The 22,720-nt window shown below is 49.5% G+C and overlaps 1 non-coding gene across 1 annotated transcript; it reads right to left on the reverse strand.

Annotated features, from left to right (window-relative positions):
- Positions 1-3,987: 3,987 nt before the first annotated feature.
- LOC114817208 lies at positions 3,988-4,125 on the reverse strand. The gene has a single exon (XR_003765051.1). It is a non-coding gene; the product is annotated as a small nucleolar RNA SNORA7 (small nucleolar RNA).
- Positions 4,126-22,720: the final 18,595 nt, after the last annotated feature.

Raw genomic sequence — 22,720 nt, forward strand, 5'->3', positions numbered from 1 at the left:
TTAATAAGGAATAACAATTATGGAAGAGAAGCAGTGCGGCCCAGTAGAAGGAGCACGGGCCTTAGAGTCAGAGGTCTGAGTTCTAATCCCACCTCCACCATTCACCTGCTGCGGGCTTTGGGCAAGTCACGTCACTTCTCTGTGCCTCGGTTCCCTCAAGTGCAAAATGGGGATTCAGTACCTTTTCTCTCTCTTACTTAGACTGTGAGCTCCTTGTGGGATCTTTAAATCAGTCTGCCACCTCGCCCCCTCCTATCTCACCTCGCTTCCCTCCTTCTACAACCCAGCCGGCACACTTTGATCCTCCAGTGCTGACCCTCCCACCGGGTCGCCATCTCGCCTGTCTCGCCGCTGACCCCTCGCCTACACCCCTCCTCTGGCCTGGAACACCCTCCCTCCTCCTGTCGAGCGGACAATTCCTCTCCCCCTCTTCAAAGCCTTATTGAAGGCGCATCTCCTCCAGGAAGCCTTCCCTGACTAAGCCCCACTTTTCCTCATCTCCCACTCTCTTCTGCGTCACCCTGACTTGCTCCCTGTGCTCTTCCCCCCCGCCCAGCCCCACGGCACTTACTTACCTATCTGTCATTTTATTCATTTGTATTGATGTCTGTCTCCCCGACTCTAGACTGTAAGCTTGTTGTGGGTAGGGAATCTGTTCTTTAAAATTGTACTCTACTAAGCGCTTAGCACAGAGCTCTGCACACTGTAAGCACTCAATAAATATGATTGAATGAATGAATGGATGATTATCTCATATCTACCCTACAGCTTAGTGCAATGCTCGGGTTACGGTAAGAGTTTAACTCGTGGTGGGCAGGAATTTGTCTGTTTGGTGTTACATTGTACTCTCCCAAGCACTTAATACAGTGCTTTGCACAAAGTAAGCATTTAATAAATACGACTGAAAGAAACACGTACTGTTATCCGGTTAGTGCTCCTTGTGGGCAGGGATTATGTCTTCCGACTCTACTGTACTGTACCAGATAAATACTACTGACTGACCGATTAACAGTGTGCTAAGCACTGAGGATGATGCCAAGTTATGAGCTTGATATCTCTCACTCAACAATGGTGTAGATGCTCTTGGATTTGCACCCTTTACTCGCCTCAGTCCCACAGTACTTACTTACCTGTCATTTATTAATTTCTACTAACGTCTGTCTCCCCCTCTAGACTGTAAGTACGTTGTGGGCAAGGAATATGTCTGTTTATTGTTGTGTTGTATTCTCCCAAGCTTTTAGTACAGTGTTCTGCACACAGTAAGTGCTCAATAGATGCAATTGATTGATTGGAGATGATTGATTTACTGATAAGGGAACAGCAGGGTCTGTAGTTGAGGATGATGATAATATTAGTAATGATAATAATAATAAAAATAGTGATTGTGGTATGTATTATGTCTTCATTATGTGCCCAGCGCTGGGGTAGAAACAAATCAATCAGCTTGGACACTGTCTTTTTCCCACAGTCTAAGTGGGAAGGAGAACAAGTATCGAATATTCATTTTCCAGGTGAGACTGAGGCACAGCGACGGTTAAAGACTTGCCAAAAGTCAGAGTGGGCGTATATAATAATCACAATAATAACTGGTATTTGTTAAGAGCTTATTGTTTCAGGCACTATTCTAAGCACTGGGGTAGATACAAGGTAATCAAACTGGACAGAGTACCTGCCCCACGAGGGGCTCACGGTCTTCGTCCCCATTTTACAGATGAGGGAAATGAGGTACAGAGGAAGTGCAGTGACTTGTCCAAGGTCACACAGAAGACAAGCGGCGGAGCAGGAATAGAACCGAGGTCCTTCTGACTCCTAGGCCCGTGCTCTATTCACTAAGCCACACTGCTTTTCTGGCACAGGGCAGAACCAGATCCCCTGACTCCTTGGCTACTTCCACCAGGTCAAACTGCCTTCTGACCGGTAGCCCCACACAACATCCAGATGTCATCTTCATTTATTCAGTCGTATTTATCGAGCACATACTGTGTGCAGAGCATGTACTAAGCGCTTGGAAAGTGCAGTTCAGCAATAAAGAGAGACTATAATAATTGTGGCATCTGTTGAGCGCTTACTATGTGCCAGGCACCGTACTAAGCACCGGGGTAGATATAAGTAAATCAACCCGCAACAGGCTTACAGTCTAGAAGCGGGGTGACAGACATCAAAACAAGTAATAATGTTGCTATTTGTTAAGCGCTTATTACGTGCAGAGCACTGTTCTAAGCGCTGGGTAGATGCAAGATAATCAGGTGGTCCCACGTGGGGCTCACAGTCTTCATCCCCATTTTACAGATGAGGTAACCGAGGCCCAGAGAAGTGAAGTGACTCGCCCACAGTCACCCAGCTGACGAGCGGCAGAGCCGGGAGTCGAACCCACGACCTCTGACTCCGAAGCCCGGGCTCTTTCCACTGAGCCACGCTGCTTCCCTGACCAGTAAACAGGTATCAATAGCATCAATACAAATAAATAGAATTATAGATATACTCGCCTCAAAACAGGTAAACAGGTATTAATACTCACAGTGCTCCCTTTCGGGAGGGCCAGGCCAGACAGTCTAGTGGCTCAGCACGACTTATCCCCACTGCTGGAAAAACATCTCAAGCCCACCTGCTATTGATGGCGACAGAGAAGCGACCCGGTCTAGCGGAAAGAACCCGGGCCTGAGAGTCAGAGGACCTGGATTCTAATCTCAGCTCCGCCACTCGTCTGCTGCGTGACCTTGAACAAGTCACCTCACTGGGGTAAACAGACCGGACACATTCTATATCCCACATGGGGCTCACAGCCTTAATCCCCATTTTACAGATGAGGTCACTGAGGCCCTGAGATGTGAATTGACTTGGCCAAGATCACACAGCCAAGTGTTGGGCCTGGGAAACAGAACAATTGGTAAGCGGAGGCAGAGACGGGTGGGGGGGAGCCGGGGCGTGGCTAAGGGAGGAAAGGGGGCAGCTGGAAGCCCTGGTGGGAAGGCAGGCGTTCAATCATATTTACTGAGCGCTTCCTGTGTGCAAAGCACTGTACTAAGTGTTTGGGAGAGGCTTTTCTTGTCTTATGCTGTTGAGTTGCCTCCGACCCAGAGCGACGAAACACCTCCGGTGGTTGCCTATCGACCTCCGCTCCAAACAAAAACTCCTCACTCTAGGCTGCGAGGCTCTACATCACCTCGCCCCTTCCTAACCTCTCCTCCCTTCTCTCTTTCCACCGCCCGCCCCGCACGCTCCGCTCCTCCGCCGCCCACCTCCTCGCCGTCCCCCGGTCTCGCCCGTCCCGCCGTCGACCCCCGGGCCGCGTCCTCCCGCGGTCCCGGAACGCCCTCCCTCCTCACCTCCGCCAAACTCATTCTCTTCCCCTCTTCAGAACCCTACTTAAAACTCACCTCCTCCGAGAGGCCTTCCCAGACTGAGCTCCCCTTCTCCCTCTACTCCCTCTACCGCCCCCCCTTCACCTCTCCGCCGCTTAACCCTCTCTTCCCCCCATCTCCCTCTGCTCCTCCCCCCTCCCTTCCCCTCCCCTCAGCACCGTACTCGTCCGCTCGACTGTATATATTTTCATTACCCTATTTATTCTGTTAATGAAATGTACATCGCCTCGATTCTATTTAGTCGCCATTTTTTTTACGAGACGTTCTTCCCCTCGACTCTATTCACCGCCATCGTTCTGGTCCGTCCGTCTCCCCCGATCAGACCGTGAGCCCGTCGAACGGCGGGGACCGTCTCTATCTGTTGCCGACTTGTTCGTTCCAAGCGCTTAGTACAGAGCTCTGCACATAGTAAGCGCTCAACAGATACTATTGAATGAATGAATGAATGACACATCTCTCCCAGAAGGCCCCAGCTCCATCTGCGATCATTCCGCTAGTGTTTCCAGAGAGTTTTCTTGGTAAAAATCCGGAGGTGGTTTACCTTTGCCACCTTCCGCTCAGTAAACCCGAGTCTCCACCCTTGACTCTCTCCCAGGCCGCTGCTGCCCAACACCGTTGGGTTTTGACTTGCAGCAGAGTGTCTTCCCCTCGCTAGCCCCTGCCCAAGCTAGGAATGGAATGGATATGCCTCTGCTTGACTCTTCCTCCCATAGTCAAGACCGGTAGAGTAGTGGAAACCCTCCAGGTGCGATCCTGAGAGGGGCTTGGGAGAGTACCATATAATAGATAATAATAATAATAATGTTGGTATTTGTTAAGCGCTTCCTATGGGCAGAGCACTCTTCTAAGCGCTGGGGGAGATACAGGGGAATCGGGTTGTCCCACATGAGACTCACACTTAATCCCCATTTTACTCCCCCGATTGGACCGCAAGCCCGTCAAACGGCAGGGACCGTCTCTGTCTGTTGCCGACTTGTTCGTTCCAAGCGCTTAGTACAGTGCTCTGCACATAGTAAGCGCTCAATAAATACTATTGAATGAACAGATGAGGTAACTAAGGCACAGAGAAGTTAAGTGACTCGCCCACAGTCACACAGCGGACAAGTGGCGGAGCCGGGAGTCGAACCCATGACCTCTGACTCCGAAGCCCAGGCTCTTTCCACTGAGCCACGCTGATGCATTCTCTGCCCGCAACTAGCTTACAGTCTAGAGGGGAAGAGAGACATTAATATAATGTTGGTATTTGTTAAGCCCTTACTATGTGCAGAGCACCGTTCTAAGCGCTGGGGGAGATACAGGGTGATCAGGTTGTCCAACGTGAGGCTCACAGTTAATCCCCATTTTCCAGATGAGGTCACTGAGGCCCAGAGAAGTGAAGTGACTCGCCCACAGTCACACAGCTGACAAGTGGCAGAGCCGGGAGTCGAACCCATGACCTCTGACTCCGAAGCCCAGGCTCTTTCCACCGAGCCACGCTGCTTCCCAAGTGGAGGCAGTGGGTTGGGGGGTGGTCCAGGAGGGGTGGTTGGCTAAGAGAAGAGACAGGGCTTCTAGAAGCCCAGATGGAGCGGTCAGGCTGAGTCCCACCCCTAAAGACTTAATAATGATAATAATAATAATAATAATAATGATGATGATGGTATTTGTTAAGCACTTACTATGTGCCAAGCATTATTCTAAGTGCTGGGGTAGATTCAACGTAATCCAGTTGTCCCACGTAGAGCTAAGCAGCGTGGCTCAGTGGAAAGAGCCCGGGCTTGGGAGTCAGAGGTCGTGGGTTCTAATCCCAGCTCCGGCTTGGTCAGCTGTGTGACTGTGGGCAAGTCACTTCACTTCTCTGGGCCTCAGTTCCCTCATCTGTAAAATGGGGATGAAGACTGTGAGCCCCACGTGGGACAACCTGATTATCTTGCATCTACCCAGCGCTTAGAAGAGTGCTCGGCACATAGTAAGCGCTTAACAGATACCGACATTATTATTAATCCCCGTTTTACAGATGAGGTAACTTTGGCACAGAGAAGTTAAGTGACATGCCCAAGGTCACACAGCAGACAAGTGGCAGAGCAGGGATTAGAACCCACTTAACACCCACCCATCAGGTTTGACCTCGTTGGCTGGGATAGAGGCCCGAGCCTGTCAAAGTTGTTGAAGTGTCCCGGCTCTAAAGCGGAGATTTGAGATTCAGTGCTCGGTTTCAGTCCGGGGTGTGTGCCCTCAGCATGGAGACTTTGGGCAAGTCCCTTCACTCCTCGGTGCCTCAGTTCCCTCATCTGGAAAATGGGGATTAAGACTGTGAGCCCCACATGGGACAACCTGATTCCCCTCTGTCTCCCCCAGCGCTTAGAACAGTGCTCGGCCCATAGTAAGCGCTTAACAAATACCCACAGTATTATTATTATTAATCCTTTCCCTCATTTTTGAGATTCGGAAGAGTGGGGAAAATAGCGTTTTTTTTTAATTTAAAAAGATTCCAAATAGGCTGAAGGCAACGTATTTCAGATCTGGCATGGGATAAGACCTCCACGAAACACATTTCTCAGTTTGACTTGAAGGGAAGAAATTCTATTCTTGGGACCACTTGGGATTTCTGAGTGTGTTGGACGGGAAGCAGTTCAAACAGAAACCTCTCTGCTTATCGAGAAGGCAGAAGGGCTTAATGGGAAGAGGAATGTGCTGGCGGTGCGGAGATCTCGGCTCTAACTGAGACTCCGCTCCGTTCGCCGAGCGATCTTGGCTAAATTAATACAAATTGGGGGATTTGTTAAGCGCTTACCGTGTGCGAGACACACAACTTCTCTGTACCTCAGTTCCCTCACCTGTAAAATGGGGATTGAGACTGTGAGCCCCACGTGGGACGAAGAACCGGGTCTAGCCCGAGTTGCTTTTATCCATTCCAGAGCTTAGTACAATATCTGGCGCGTAGTAAGCGCTTAAATATCATAATTAAGTACCGTCCTAAGCCCGAGGTAGACATTCAGGGTGGAAGTGACCCCTATCCCGCATAGAGTTCACAGACTCAAGGGGAGGAAGAAAAGGTATCATTGTGTGTGAGTGTCGTGGTGGTGAGGGGGGGAATGTGCCTGTTATTATTTTATATTCTCCCAAGGCATAGTACAGGGCTTTGCACACAGTAAGCGCTCAGTAAATACGATTCACTCCCCATAACTACAGAGGAGGAAATGGAGTCTCGGAAAAGTGAAGTGACTTGATCAAGTCACTTAAGTCAAGTCAAGAGCTAGAGAAGCAGCTTGGCTCAGTGGAAAGAGCCCGGGCTTTGGGGGCAGAGGTCATGGGTTCGAATCCCGGCTCTGCCACTTGTCAGCTGGGTGACTGTGGGCAAGTCACTTCACTTCTCTGGGCCTCAGTACCCTCTTCTGTAAAATGGGGGTGAAGACTGTGAGCCTCACGTGGGACAAGCTGATGACCCTGTATCTACCCCAGCGCTTAGAACAGTGCTCTGCACAGAGTAAGCGCTTGACAAATATCGACATCAAGGTTGCACAGCAGGCAAGTGGCAGGAGGCAGGATTAGAACCCAGGTCCTCTGACCTCCAGACCAGGGCTGATTCCTCTGGGCTACGCTGCTTTCCCTGGGCTTCAGTTTCCTCATCCACAAAAATGAGATGGAGGCACCGAAGAGTAAGACAGGTGGGATTAATGAGATTGTGATTTGATTTGTGGCTCAGTGGAAAGAGCCCGGGCTTTGGAGTCAGAGGTCATGGGTTCGAATCCCGGCTCAGCCACTTATCAGCTGTGTGACTTTGGGCAAGTCACTTAACTTCTCGGTGCCTCAGTTACCTCATTTGTAAAATGGGGATGAAGTCTGTGAGCCCCACGTGGCACAACCTGATTCCCCTGTGTCTACCCCAGCGCTCAGAACAGTGCTCGGCACTTAGTAAGCGCTTAACAAATACCACCATTATTATTATTATTATCATTATTTAGAAGTACTCCCTCTTACCAAAGATTAGAGTGGAGGGGCCGAGCTACCAAGAGCTTAGTACAGTGCCCTGCACACAGTAAGCGTTCAATAAATGCGATCGAATGAATAGAGGATGGGGCCGAGGTCCAGAGAAAGGAAGCCAGCTCGTTCGTTCTAACCAAGAGAACCTAGTCTAGGCCAGAACGCACACAGATTCTTTCTGAAACACAGGCAGGCCTTTTATTAAGTTTGCACCTTTTTAGCTGGATTTCCTGTGTTGTCTCGCTCAATTAAAAAGAAAAAAAAAAAGCAGGAACTTGGACGGTGAAAAGGTTATAAAAATAATAAGGACGGTATTTGCTATGAGCTTACTATGCGCCAAACACTGTTCTAAGCGCTGGGGTAGATACAAGCTAATCAGGTTGGACAGAGTCCCTGTAATAATAATAATGTTGGTATTTGTTAAGCGCTTACTATGTGCCGAGCACTGTTCTAAGCGCCGGGGTAGACATAGGGGAATCAGGTCGTCCCACGTGGGGCTCACAGTCTTAATCCCCATTTTACAGATGAGGGAACTGAGGCACAGAGAAGTTAAGTGACTCGCCCACAGTCACACAGCCGACAAGTGGCAGAGCTGGGATTCGAACTCATGAGCCCTGACTCCAAAGCCCGTGCTCTTTCCACTGAGCCACGCTGCTTCTCCCTGTCCCACTTGGGGTTCAAAGTCATGATCCCTGTTTTCCAGATGAGGTAACTGAGGCCCAGGGAAGTGAGGTGACTTGCCCAAAGCCAAAAGGCAGATACATTCATTCATTCATTCAATCGTATTTATTGACTGCTTACTGAGTGCAGAGGACTGTACTAAGCACTGTGGCAGAGCCGAGATTACAACCCAGATAGCAGCGTGGCTCAGTGGCAAGAGCACGGGCTTTGGAGTCAGAGGTCATGAGTTCGAATCCCGGCTCTGCCACTTGGCAGCCGTGTGACTGTGGGCAAGTCACTTCACTTCTCGGTGTCTCAGTTACCTCATCTGGAAAACGGGGATTAAGAGCGTGAGCCCCACGTGGGACTACCTGATTCCCCTGTGTCTACCCCAGCGCTTAGAACAGTGCTCTGCACAGAGTAAGCGCTTAACATATACCAACATCATTATTATTATTATTATAGCAAATAGAAACTTGGCTTCTATAAATTGAAGACTTTTTACCCTATTTATTTTGCTAATGAGGTGTACATCCCCCTGATTCTATTTGTCGTGATTCTGTTGTCTTGTTTTTGACCGTCTGTGTCCCCCCATTAGACTGTGGGCCCGTCACTGGGCAGGGACCGTCTCTATCTGTCGCCGAATTGTCCATTCCAAGCGCTTAGTACAGTGCTCTGCACATAGTAAGCGCTCAATAAATACCATTGAATGAATGAATGAATCCTTCTGACTCCCAGGTCCGTGCTCTATCCACTAGGCCAGGCTGTTTCTTTAGAGCTTTGACAGTAAGACAGCTTAGAGCAACTTTGTGATTTTAGAAGGCCATATTTTTTAAAGATATGGTTTTAGTAACACTTCGAATGGGGGGAGAGGGGTCAATACGGGGGATTAAACGGGGAGTGGGAGGAAAGCCTCCTGGAGGAGTTGTGCCCTCAATAAGGCTTCAAAGGTGGGGAGAGTAATTCATTCAGTAGTATCTATTGAGCACTTACTATGTGCAGAGCACTGTACTAAGCGCTTGGAACGAACAAGTCGGCAACAGATAGAGACGGTCCCTGCCGTTTGACGGGCTTACGGTCTAATCGGGGGAGAAGGGCAGACAAATGAATAATGTTGGTATTTGTTAAGCACTTACTATGTGCAGGGCACTGTTCTAAGCGCTGGGGTAGATACAGGGTCATCAAGTTGTCCCACGTGAGGCTCACGGTCTTCGTCCCCATTTTGCAGATGAGGGAACTGAGGCCCAGAGAAGTTAAGCGACTCGCCCACAGTCACACAGCTGATTATGAGGACGGAGGGCATTCCAAGCCAGAGGCGGGACTTGGGCGAGCGGTCGGAGGCGAGATGGTGACCCTGTGAGCAGGCTAGCGCTAGAGGAGCCAAGTGAGAAGGTTGGCCTGTAATAGGAAAGCAAGCAAGGTAAGGTAGAAGAGGGGTGAGATGATCGGCAGCGTGGCTCGGTGGCAAGAGCCCGGGCCGGGGAAATCAGAGGTCATGGGTTCAAATCCCGGCTCTTCCACTTGTCAGCTGTGTGACCTTGGGCAAGTCACTTCACTTCCTCTGTGCTTCAGTTACCCCATCTGTAAAATGGAGATTAAGCCTGGGAGCCCCACGAGGGACAACCTGATCACCTTGTATCCTCCCCAGCGCTTAGAACAGCGCTTTGCACACAGTAAGCGCTTAACAAATGCCACCATCATTATTATTTACTAGGGCTTTTCATCCAGTGTTGGCTTCCCGGAGGAGGTGGGATTCTAAGAAGTCCTTGAAGATGGGGAGACCGGTGGACTGGTGGATTTGTTTGGGGAGAACCTTCCAGGCTGGGGGAGAAGGCGAGAGCGAGCCCATGGGCGTGAACTTGGGAGAAACAAGCCGAGGAGTGGAGAATCCCTCTTGTTTAAGCATATTACATTATAATGGAGAAAATACAAATCGTCTCATTAAAAGCAATGCTCCCTCCCTTTGTTAAGCACAACATGTAAGGTCTCAAAGAGCTCACGTTTTAGCATTTCAATGGCCTTCGGCCCCTCCCCTGGAGCCAAGGGCTTACAGGGCTAAGAAAAGGGGTTTCTCTCCCATCTTTTGCAGATGAATATCTCAATTGAAGCTTACGGGTCCCATGGATATGCAGACCGAGAGGAAATCTGAAAACCATTCTGCCGTTTTAGAACACGGAAATGCTTCTAAATTTTGGAAGAGTAAAATAGATACGGAAGAAACATCTGAGAGGCAGAGCTCGTGTCTTTACGTTTTTCCAGAACCGTTTACTAGGAAGGATCCTAGGAGGCATTTCAAACCTTTACGAGGCAGAAAGATTATGTGAGTTTTGTCCATTTCTTCCATCTTTTAAATGCTGCTCTCTCTGGGGTGGAGTATGGTCCCCAGCTAACAGCTGCTCAGAAATGCTTCCCTACAGCTAAAGGGAACGAAGCAGAGAAGAAAACCACATCTAATTGAAATTACAGGGAGGCCTGTGACATGCAGAATGTAAATACCTACGTTGGAATTTGTTATTGCTAATAGCTTTCCTCCTAGGACAGGTGTTTTGGGTAATAAGTCGGTCCAGACCATATGTTTTACAGAACAGCAGGGTCTTCTCATTCCCTTGAACCGGCTCCTGTGAGAACTTTCCACAGGCTGCAGCGGAGAATTACCGGGAAGTTAGTTTCTGAATCGCACTGAACTTCACTTCATGCAGCGCAGAAATGAATGGTATTTCACCTCTTTAACCTCTTTCCCACCTTGTCGACCAGCTCTGCCACAAGGCAACCTAGTTCCTCTACACAGTGAGCCCGTTATGAAGACGAATTCTTTTTTTTTTTTTTTAATAGCGCGTGTTAAGCATTTACCATGTGCTAGGCACTGGACTAAGCACTGGGGTAGATATAAGCTAATCAGGTTGAGACAGTCCATGTCCCACATGGGGCTCACGCTCTTAATCTCCAGATGAGGGAACCGAGGCCCAGAGAATAATAATAGCAACAGTAATAATGATGGCATTTGTTAAGCGCTTACTATGTGCCAAGCACTGTTCTAAGTGCTGGGGGAGATACAAGGTTATCAGTTTGTCCCGAGTGAGGTTCAGAGAGAAACAGCGTGGCTCAGTGGGAAGAACACGGGCTTTGGAGTCAGAAGTCATGAGTTCGAATCCCGGCTCTGCCACTTGGCAGCTGGGTGACTGTGGGCAAGTCACTTAACTTCTCTGGGCTTCAGTTCCCTCATCTGCAAAATGGGGATGAAGACTGTGAGCCCCACGTGGGACAACCTGATTCCCCTGTGTCTACCCCAGCGCTTAGAACAGTGCTCGGCACATAACAAGCGCTTAACGAATACCAACATTACTATTATTGTTATTATTATGAATCCCCATTTTACAGATAAAGTCACTGAGGCACAGAGAAGCTAGTGACTTGCCCCAGGTCACGCAGCAAACACATGGCAGAGTAGGGATTAGAACCCAGGTCCTGACTCAAAGGACAGTGTTCTATCCCCTAGGCCACGCTGCTTCTGTAGCTCTGGATACTTTTCGAGATAGCGGACATTACCAAGTTTGCCCCCGAATCACGGCTCGAACACACCTTTACAAACGAGCCGAGAAAGGGAGTGCGCAGGGAAATCTCTCAGTTGGCCGAGGACCCTGAGATCTGAGGTTGGGGAGGTATTTGCAGGGTGCGGTGCCACATGAGTGAGGCCAAACTCAAATAGATCTCAGAGAGTTGCGTGAGTCGGCCAAGAAATAAAATACACAACTACAAATCACAGTGGGTGCTTAGCTAGCAGTCACAACTCTTGGGAAGCAGCGTGGCCTAGTGGAAAGAACACGGGGCTGAGAGCCAAGAGATTTAGGTTCTGATCCCCGCTCCGCTGCTTGCCTGTTTGACCTTGGGCAGGTCACGTAACGTCTCCGCGCCTCAGTTTCCTCATCTGTAAAACGGAGATCAAATACCCGCTCTACCACCTACTTAGACTGCGAGTCCATCCATCAGTGGTATCTACCGAACGCTTACCGTGTGCGGAGCATCGCCGGGAACTGAGCACGACCTGATTATCTCGTATCTAGCCCAGCTCTCGACGCAGTGCTTGACACGTAGTAGTGATAATAGTTAGTAATAATTGTGGTATTTGTTAAGCACTTACTGTGTGCCAGGCACAGCACTGGGGTGGATACAAGCTAATCAGGTTGGACGCGGTCCCCGGCCCACAGTCTCAATCCCCATTTGACACATGAGATGACTGAGGCACAGAGAAGTGAGGCGACTCGCTCTTGATCACGCGGCAGGCAAGTGGCGGGGCCAGGATTAGAACCCACGACCTTCTCACTCCGAGGCCCGTGCTCTATCCATTAGGCCTTGCCGTTTCTCCAAGCGCTGAACAAATTCCACAAGTATTATTATGGAGGCTGACCAGAATTCTTGAGTCTCTGTGTCATCCTGGACTGGACAACGCTGCTTGGAAAGAATCACCGCGTCCCCAGAAATCCCCAGCGACTGGCCGTTTCTTCACCCGGAGAACAAAACCAAAACACGGGCCATTTATTAGCTGTCTCCTTCTGACACATCTGCTCTCTATTTCCGCTACTCTCTGCTCACTCTCTTTGCTCCTCTCTAGTGAACCTCCCTACCCTGCCCACTCAAAACTGCTTCTTCACTGACCCACCGCTCGTGTCTTCCCTACAGTAGTAAAAACTAAGAATTGTGGTATTTGTTAAGCGCCTACTCTGCGTCACGTACTGTTTTCATTCAGTCGTCTTTACTGAGCGCTTACCGTGTGCAGAGCACTGGACTAAGGGCTTGGAAAGAACAATTCAGCAACAAAGCCCTGTTTTAAGCCCTGGGGTAGAGAAAAGGCAATCGGGTTGGACACGGTCCCTGTCCCAGGAGGGTCTCAAAGTCTAAGCAGGAAGCAGGTGGGAAATAATAGGTTGAGAAGCAGCGTGGTTCAGTGGAAAGAGCCCGGGCTTGGGAGTCGGAGGTCACGGGTTCGAATCCCGGCTCTGCCGCTTGTCAGCTGTGTGACTGTGGGCAGGTCACTTCACTTCTCTGGGCCTCAGTTACCTCATCTGGAAAATGGGGATTCAGACCGTGAGCCTCACGTGGGACAACCTGATTCACCTGTGTCTACCCCAGCGCTTAGAACAGTGCTCTGCACATAGTAAGCGCTTAACAAATACCCACGTTATTATTATCAAAATGGGGATAAAATACCAATTCACCTTCCCATTTGGACTGTGAATCCCTCTGTGAAACAGAGGCCGTCCGCTTGTATTATACCTATCCCAGTGCTTAGCACATCGGAAGAGCTTGAGCAAACCACAGCTGTTATTATTTAAAAGGTCACCTCCTTCAGGAGGCATTCTTTGACTCACCACCCACCTCCCTGATCACGCTACACCATAGTTGCTCATGTGTAGGGAAGACCTTGTCATCAATTTAATGACTTAATTGCTTTCTTTTATTTATTGCCATTTCTAATCTCTCCCTTCCTTTTATCTTTCAGAATATTTGGAAATTGTGGGTGTTTGTCTCACCCATTAGACTGTAAATTCCTGGAGGGCAGGGTGTCTTTTACTTCTAGTGATTGCTCTCGAGTGGGTAGAACAGTGCTCTGACCCACTGTAGGTGCTCAATACAGCATTGTAATAGTCATAATAATGATGGTATTTGTTTAGCACTTACTATGTGCCAAGCACTGTTCTAAGCACTGGGGTATTCATTCATTCATTCATTCATTCAATAGTATTTATTGAGCGCTTACTATGTGCAGAGCACTGTACTAAGCGCTTGGGATGAACAAGTCGGCAACGGATAGAGACGGTCCCTGCCGTTTGACGGGCTTACGGTCTAATCGGGGGAGACGGACAGACGAGAACGATGGCACTAAACAGCGTCAAGGGGAAGAACATCTCGTAAAAACCGATGGCGACTAAATAGAATCGAGGCGATGTACAATTCATTAACAAAATAAATAGGGTGACGAAAATATATACAGTCGAGCGGACGGGTACAGTGCCGTGGGGATGGGAAGGGAGAGGTGGAGGAGCAGAGGGAAAAGGGGAAAATGAGGCTTTAGCTGCGGAGAGGTAAAGGGGGGATGGCAGAGGGAGTAGAGGGGGAAGAGGAGCTCAGTCTGGGAACGCCTCTTGGAGGAGGTGATTTTTAAGTAGGGTTTTGAAGAGGGAAAGAGAATCAGTTTGGCGGAGGTGAGGAAGGAGGGCGTTCTGGGACCGCGGGAGGACGCGACCCGGGGGTCGACGGCGGGACGGGCGAGACCGAGGGACGGCGAGGAGGTGGGCGGCGGAGGAGCGGAGCGTGCGGGGTGGGCGGTAGAAAGAGAGAAGGGAGGAGAGGTAGGAAGGGGCAAGGTGACGGAGAGCCTCGAAGCCTAGAGTGAGGAGTTTCTGTTTGGAGCGGAGGTCGATAGGCAACCACTGGAGTTGTTTAAGAAGGGGAGTGACAGGCCCAGATCGTTTCTGCGGGAAGATGAGCCGGGCGGCGGAGTGAAGAATAGACCGGAGCGGGGCGAGAGAGGAGGAAGGGAGGTCAGAGAGAAGGCTGACACGGTAGTCTAGCCGGGATATAACGAGAGCCCGTAACAGTAAGGTAGCCGTCTGGGTGGAGAGGAAAGGGCGGATCTTGGCGATATCGTAGAGGTGAAACCGGCAGGTCTCGGTAACGGATAGGATGCGTGGGGTGAACGAGAGGGACGAGTCAAGGATGACACCGAGATTGCGGGCCTGCGGGACGGGAAGGATGGTCGTGCCATCCACGGTGATGGAGAAGTCTGGGAGCGGACCGGGTTTGGGAGGGAAGATGAGGAGCTCAGTCTCGCTCACGTTGAGTTTTAGGTGGCGGGCCGACATCCAGGTGGAGACGTCCCGGAGGCGGGAGGAGACGCGAGCCCGAAGGGAGGGGGAGAGGACAGGGGCGGAGATGTAGATCTGCGTGTCATCTGCGTAGAGATGGTAGTCGAAGCCGTGAGAGCGGATGAGTTCACCGAGGGAGTGAGTGTAAATGGAGAACAGAAGAGGGCCAAGAACTGACCCTTGAGGAACTCCAACAGTTAAAGGATGGGAGGGGGAGGAGGCTCCGGCGTAGGAGACCGAGAATGATCGGCCAGAGAGGTAAGAGGAGAACCAGGAGAGGACAGAGTCCGTGAAGCCGAGGTGAGATAAGGTATGGAGGAGGAGGGGATGGTCGACAGTGTCAAAGGCTGATACAAAGGGTGGATACAAGGTGATCAGGTTGTCCCATGTGGGGCTCACAGTCTTAATCTCCATTTTACAGATGAGATAACTGAGGCACAGAGAAGTTATGTGACTTGCTCAAAGTCACACAGCTGATTAGTGGCGGGTCTCAGTGGTACTTACTGAGCCCTTTTTATGGTATTTGTTAAGCGCTTGCTGGGTGCCACGCATTGTACTAAGCACCGGGATGGATACAAACTAATCAGGTAGGACACAGTTCACGTCCCGCGAGTCCTACGCGGGACAGGGACTGTGTCCAACCTGATTTGCTTGTATTCACCCTAGTGCTTAGTACGGTGCCTGGTACATAGTAAGTGCTTAACAAATAAAATAATTATTATTATTTTACAGACCAAGTACCTGAGGCAGAGAGAAGTGAAGTGACTTGCCCAAGGTCACACAGCAGACAAGTGGCAGAGCTGGAATTGGAACACCAAGACCGAACTCATGAGCGCTGACTCCAAAGCCCGTGCTCTTTCCACTGAGCCACGCTCCTTCTCCAAATAAAGAGGGGGTGTCTCCCATACCGGGAGTCAAACCCAGGCCGCGTGGGTGAAAACCAGGAATCCTAACCGCTACAGTAGACTTGGTAGATAGGCTCCCCGCCCGCGACAAGTCTATAGTCTATTAAGATGTGAATGCTGTGGATGACGATGACGACGGTAACTCTCCCAAGTCTGTAGCCCAGTGCTCTGCACACAGTAAGCACTCAGAAATTCCCTCTGAGTGTCGATTACTGCATCAGCCTCCTCGCTAACTTCCTCGCTTTCTGTCTCTCATTCATTCGGTCGTACTTATTAAGCGCTTACTGTGTGCAGAGAACTGTATTAAGTGCTTGGGAAGGTACAATACAACAATAAGCGGCGTGGCTCAGTGGAAAGAGCAAGGGCTTGGGGGTCGGAGGTCATGAGTTCGAATCCCGGCTCTGCCACTTGTCACTTGCCACTTGTCAGCTGTGCGACTGTGGGCAGGTCACTTAACTTCTCTGTGCCTCAGTTCCCTCATCTGTAAAATGGGGATTACCTGTGAGCCTCACGTGGGGCAACCTGATTACCCTATATCTACCCCAGTGCTCAGAACAGTGCTCGGCACATAGTAAGCGCTTTACAAATACCAACGTTATTATTATTATTATTATAAACAGTTGACAATCCCCGACCACGACGAGCTCACAGTCTAGAGGACTGTCACGGTCCCGGTCTCTCTCCATTCCAGTCCATATTTCACTCTGCTGCCCAGAGTGAACCATCTGTAAAATGATCTGTAAAATGGGGATGAAGACTGTGAGCCCCACGTGGGACATCCTGATTCCCCTGTGTCTACCCCAGCGCTTAGAACGGTGCTCGGCACATAGTAAGCGCTTAACAGATACCCACGTTATTAGATCATTTTTCTCGCAACTATTCAATTCGTGTTTCCCCTCTCCTCAAGGACCTCCGGTGGTTGCCCATCCACCTCTGCATCAAACAGACACTCCTCACCGGCGGCTTTAAAGCCCTCAATCGCCTCGCCCCTCAAATCTTACCACCGTGATTTCCTCCTTCGAACGGCCCAGACTGGACACTCCAGTCCTCTTAATGCCAACTTAGAGAGAAGCAGCGTGGCTCAGTGGAAAGAGCACGGGCTTTGGAGTCAGAGATCGTGGGTTCGAATCCCGGCTCTGCCACTTGTCAGCTGTGTGACTTTGGGCGAGTCACTTCACTTCTCTGTGCCTCAGTCACCTCATCTGGAAAATGGGGATGAAGACTGTGAGCCCCACGTGGGACAACCTGCTTCCCTTGTGTCTACCCCAGCGCTTAGACCAGTGCTCTGCACATAGTAAGCGCTTAACAAATACCAACATTATTATTATTATTCACTGAACCTCGATCTTGTCTCTCTCGCCTCCGACCTCTCGCCCATGTCCTACCTCTGGCCTGGAACACATTCTCCCTTCATTTCTGACGGACAACCTCTCTCTCTCGAACTTCAAAGCCTTATTAAAATCACACCTCCTCCAAGAAGCCTTCCCGGGCTATGCCTTTATTTCCTCTTCTCCCACTCTTTCCGTGTCATCCTTGCATTTGGATTTCCATCTTTTATTCACCCCTCCCTCAGCCCCACAGCAACTTATGAATATATCCGTAATCTAGTTATTTAGATAGCTAGAACCTGGGCTCTAATCCCGGCTCCATCACTAGCCTGCTGTTTGACCTTGGGCAAGTCACTTCACTTCTCTGTGCCTCAGTTACCTCATCTGTAAAATGGGGATTAACTCTGAGCCTCACGTGAGACCACCTGATTACCCTGTATCTCCCCCGGCGCTTAGAACAGTGCTCGGCACATAGTGAGCGCTTAACAAATACCAACATTATCATTATTATTATTAAAATGGAAATTCAATAGTCATTCTCCTTCCTATTGAGATTTTGAGCCCTGCGTGGGACAGGGACTGTGTCTGACCGACCTGATTTCCTTTTATCTTCCCCATTTCAGTACAGCGCTCGACACATAGTAAGCGTTTAGAAAATATCACAGTTATTACTTTGGTGGCTTTGACCGCCAGGCTGATTTCCTCTAGAGTTAGAACTCAGCCCATGCTCACCCATTTGGGCAAACTCACTATGTTTCGACGGTTGAAGGTACCGGGTTCGGGGACACTTTTGGCGAGAAATCGAAATTTGGGCCGTTTAGCTGTATAGCCCCAAACTGGGACCGAGATCAGCTGCATATCCTTTAGGGCCACTGAAGGAAGAGATGGGATTAAGAGGTCTGAACCAGAAACCGTTGAATGTTCTGGAAAGGCTCCAGGGACCGAGACCAAACCAGATTCCCAAGCAAGACAAAATCTAATCCAGATTTGATCAGTTCTACCGGTCGGAAGAGCGCGCAGCAGAAAATACCAGAATTGAGTCACTACTTAAACCCACTGAGGCTTAAGACTGCCAGGGCTAAACTGATGATTTGATTAATAGAAGGCAAGACTGGGGAACAGGTATCGAATCCCCATTTTGTAGTTGAGGAAACTGAGGTTCAGAGAAATTAAGTGACTGCCCCGAGGTCACTCAGCGGGCAGGTGGAGGAACTAGGATTAGAACCCAGGTCCTCAGGCTCCAAGGCGCGTGCTCTATCCACTAGGCCACACTGCTTCATTAGTCTTGAGTGAAGTCCTTCTTTTGACGGCGCGTTTCTTTGTATAAAGTAAGCATTCAGTGAATACTATTACGAAGCAGCATGGTGTAGTGGATGGAGACCAGGCCTGGGAGTCAGAAGGTCATGGGTTCTAATCCCAGCTCCACCACTCGTCTGCTGTGTGAACTTGGGTGAGTCACTTAGCTTCTCTAGGCCTCAGTTATCTCATCTATAAAATAGGGATTAAGACTGTGAGCCCCTTGTGGGACACGGACTGTGTCCAACCTGATTAGCTCGTATCTACCCCAGCGCTTAGTACAGTGCCTGGCACATAGTAACAAACACCAGCGTTATTATTATTATTGATAGGCGGACATCATAGCGTTTGATTCCTTGATTATCGGCATGCCGTTCCTTCTTCTGCCCTTCTCTCAGCTTGGCTGGCTGACCTTTGACAGTCATTCGTTCGTTCATTCGATCGTAACCATAGAGTGCTTACTCGTGCCGACCCCAGATCTTAGAACAGTGCCTGGCACGTAGTAAGGGCTTGACAAATACCAACATCATTATTATTATTATTGTGCAGAGCACTGTACTGAGCTCTTGGAAAGTACAATTCAGAAATAAAGAGAGACCATCCCTGACCTCGCCGGGGTTACAGTCTAGAAGTTGATGCGGACCTGCAAAAATGGCAATGTGGCAATCACACCCCCAGGTCGGAATGACCGCAACGTGGAAAAAAACACTTCCGACCCTACGCCGACGTAGCCCGGGATCCAAAGTTTGAGTCCAATCACTGCAGGAAATTCAGGTCCCTCTCTGCCCTCCCCAGACCTAGACGTGGAACTTCTCTGCTTCGATCGAGGTCTCCGTGGAGGTGAGGCAGGGATTCTGGTGGACTCGAGCAACCCCGTCTCGCCTACCTCAATTCTGTGCTGCTTTTGGTTGAAACGGAGAAAAATCCTCTCGGCTGCTCCGCGCTGCGGCCCCTCCCGCCTGGCCCGTGCCTTCCCAAACCCAAACTCCTTACTGAGTTAATGATTCGATGTTATGCTTCAAATTACTTTAACTTAGAATAAATAGGTTTCGTGTTATTTAGTGTTTCAGAATTTTGAAGGTAAAGGCATTTCATATGGCTTTTCCAGAGGTCCTTGGAAAGGAGCCCGATTGATAACTTGTAAGTCTACGGAAAAAACACACCCCGCGATCCAGCCGTTCCTCTTTCTGAGGCTGCATCATGGGGTACCCTTGGACATTTTTTTGCTTTGTTGCAAGAAAGTTTTTATTGCAAGTAGCCATTTTCTTCCAACCATCTCGGCGGTCTTGTTTTGCCAACCCACAGTCTTGATGTTTGTTTGGTAAACAGTCTCTCAGCAGAGTGGCTATTTGCTGTTTGTGTGTTACTGTTAGCTGGGTTTCTCGGAGCCACTGGAACTGTTTATCAGAATTCCTTGCGGATGCTTTCATTTTTCATGAGCTGAACAATAAGATTTCGCTATTTGGATGCTACTTTTGGGATCAACAGTGGGTTACTCCCTCCTCTATAGAAGCAGTGGGGTCTAGTGGATAGAGCCCGGGCCTGGGAGGCAGAAGGACCTGCGTTCTAATCCCCGCTCTGCCACTTGTCTGCTGAGTGACCTTGGGGAAGTCACTTCCCTTCTCTGTGCCTCAATTCCCTCTCCGTTAAATAGGGATTTAGTCTGTTAGCCCCATGTTGGACAGGGACTGTGTCCAACATATTTGCTTGTATCTACCCCAGCACTTAGTACCATGCCTGGTAGACAGTAAGTACTTAACAAATACCACTGGTATTCAATTTTTATGGTATCTGTTAAGCACTTAATATGTGCCAGGTACCCTACTCAGCCCTGGACTAAACAGAAGATAATCAGATCAGACACAGCCCATATCCCCCAAGGGGTTCACGGTCTTAATCCCCATTTTACAGATGAGGAGACCGAGGCCCAAGCAAGTTAGGTGACTTGCCCAAGGTCACAAAGCAGACGAGCGACAGAGGTAACATTAGAACCCAGATCCTCTATGATCTGTCCATTAAAGCCACGCTGCTTCTCATGGACACACTGCTTCTTCTTGAGGGTATCGATCTTGTCTACCAACCCTCCCGAGCCTTTATGGCCAGCGAGTGCTCAATAAATACCACTGACTGGTTGCTGGATTGATTGCGGGATGAACCTGGAGTTTACCACAAGACAGTGGATGGTTTGGTGTCTGGGGCTAAAGTGGGCCCTGTTTCTTTCCTACTCCCAGGGCTATGAAATGATGCAATTATTAAGACACCGGTGCCTCAACCTCAATTGCAAAGATGGCGCTTTTCCCTCGCTTTGGGAGGTAGAAGATGCTTTATGTGATTACAGACCGACAAGAGTCGATTGTTATTCACCCTTCCAGTCCCACGTGGTCTGATGATGCATGGGTGAGATAGGTGGCAGATGAAAAGATAGAAAGGTAGGCCCCGTGCGTAGTCGAGAACATCTTATCTACCTCGCCCTCCTGTCTCCGGTTCCAAGACTTGTTGGGAGGAATGTGAGCTTTTTTAGTTTTGGGGAGTCCAATGACGATGGCGTTTAAGCGCTTACGATGTTCTAAGCACTGGTGTAGATACCAGCAAATCAGGTTGGATACGGTCCCCGTCCCACAAGGGGCTCACAGTCTTCATCCCCATTTTTCAGATGAGGTCACTGAGGCACAGAGAAATGAAGTGGCTCGCTCAAGATTACACAGCAGACATGTGGTGGAGCCGGGATTAGAAACTTCTGACTCCCAGGCCCTAAAGATATGTTTACTCCAACTTCAGGAGCCGGTTTTTCACTTTGGGAGAGGAGGGGCCAACTTGGGGTGAAGTCAGAGGGGGCATAGCAAGAGAGAAACGTGTCTGTTTTTCATGGTATTTGTTAATCACTTACTATGTGTCGAGCGCTATCCTAAGAGCTGGGGTAGATACAAATTAATCAGCTTGGACACAGTCCCTGTCCTCCACGGGGCTCACAGTCTAAGTGAGAAGGAGAACTGAGGCACCGAGAAGTGAAGTGACTTGCCCGAAGTCACCCAGTATTTAAGTGGCGGAACCGGGATTCAAACCCAGGTCCTCTGACTCCCAGGCCCGTGCTCGTTCCACTAGGCGAAACTGCCCTTCCTGGGCTAATGATGACGGTATTTGTTAAGCACTTACTACGTGTCAAGCACTGTCCTGAGCCACTAGCTGACTCCGGAACCAAAAGGATGCAAGGAATCTGGGCCAGTCCTGAAGCCTGAGGGGGTTGCCAAGCACACCCCGGAGAATGATTGATTATTTATATTAATGTCTGCCTCCCTCCGGCCTTTAGACTGTGAGCTCTTTCGGGGCAGGGAATGTGACTGTTGATTACTGTATAATACTGTACTGTTTTATTGTTTTATACTGAATTAAATGCAGTGCTCTGCACACAGGAAGTGCTCAATAAATAGAGTTGTGTGATTGATTGAGTCCCCCTTGACAAGAAGATCCAGGGAGTTGTGTCCTGCAGGCGACTGAGGAGGCTAAACAAGGTATTCCGATTCCTCTTCTGCCTAAGGGACTGTGTAGACAGGGGTCTATAATGGCTTTGCTCCAGCAGGTCTAATTTCAGAATGACCAGGAGTAGCCCCCCGGCTGGCTTCAGCTCCCTCACCCTTCCTAATTATAATAATTATAATAATTGTGGCATTTGTTAAGTGCTTACTATGTGTCCGCACCATATTAAACGCTGGGGTGGGTGCAAGTAAATGGGGTAGGATACAGTTCCTGATCCCACTGGGGATCTGAGTCTCCATCCCCATTTTACAGATGAGGGAACTGAGGCCCAGAGAAGGGAAATGCCTTGCCCAAGGTCTCCCAGCAGGCAGGTAGTGGAGCTGGGATTAGAAACCAGGCCCTCTGGCTCCCAGGCTTGTGCCTCTTCTACTAGGCCACATTGTTTCTATAGTAATAATAATAATAATGAGAAGCAGCATGGCAAAATAGATACAGCATGGGCCTAGGAGTTATTAAGGTCACGGGTTCTGATCCTGGCTCTACCACTTGCCTGCTGTGTGACCTCGAGTAAGTCACTTTATTTCTTTGTGCCTCAGTCACCTCATCTGCAAAATGGGAGTTGAGAATGTGAGCCCCATATGGGCCAGGGACTGTATCCAGATAGCTTTGCCTGTATCCACCCCAGTGCTTAACGCAGAGTCCTGCACATAGTAAGCGCTTAACAAATACCATCATGACTACTATTATCATTATTAATAAACCAGTTTAGTGGGTTTACCTGTCAAGAGCTCTGCCACTTGTCTGCTGTGTGATCTTGGGCAATGTGGCTCAGTGGAAAGAGCATGGGCTGGGGAGTGGGAGGACGCGGG

The sequence above is a fragment of the Ornithorhynchus anatinus genome, chromosome 1 (assembly GCF_004115215.2).
Source record: "Ornithorhynchus anatinus isolate Pmale09 chromosome 1, mOrnAna1.pri.v4, whole genome shotgun sequence".
Classification (NCBI taxonomy): domain Eukaryota; kingdom Metazoa; phylum Chordata; class Mammalia; order Monotremata; family Ornithorhynchidae; genus Ornithorhynchus; species Ornithorhynchus anatinus.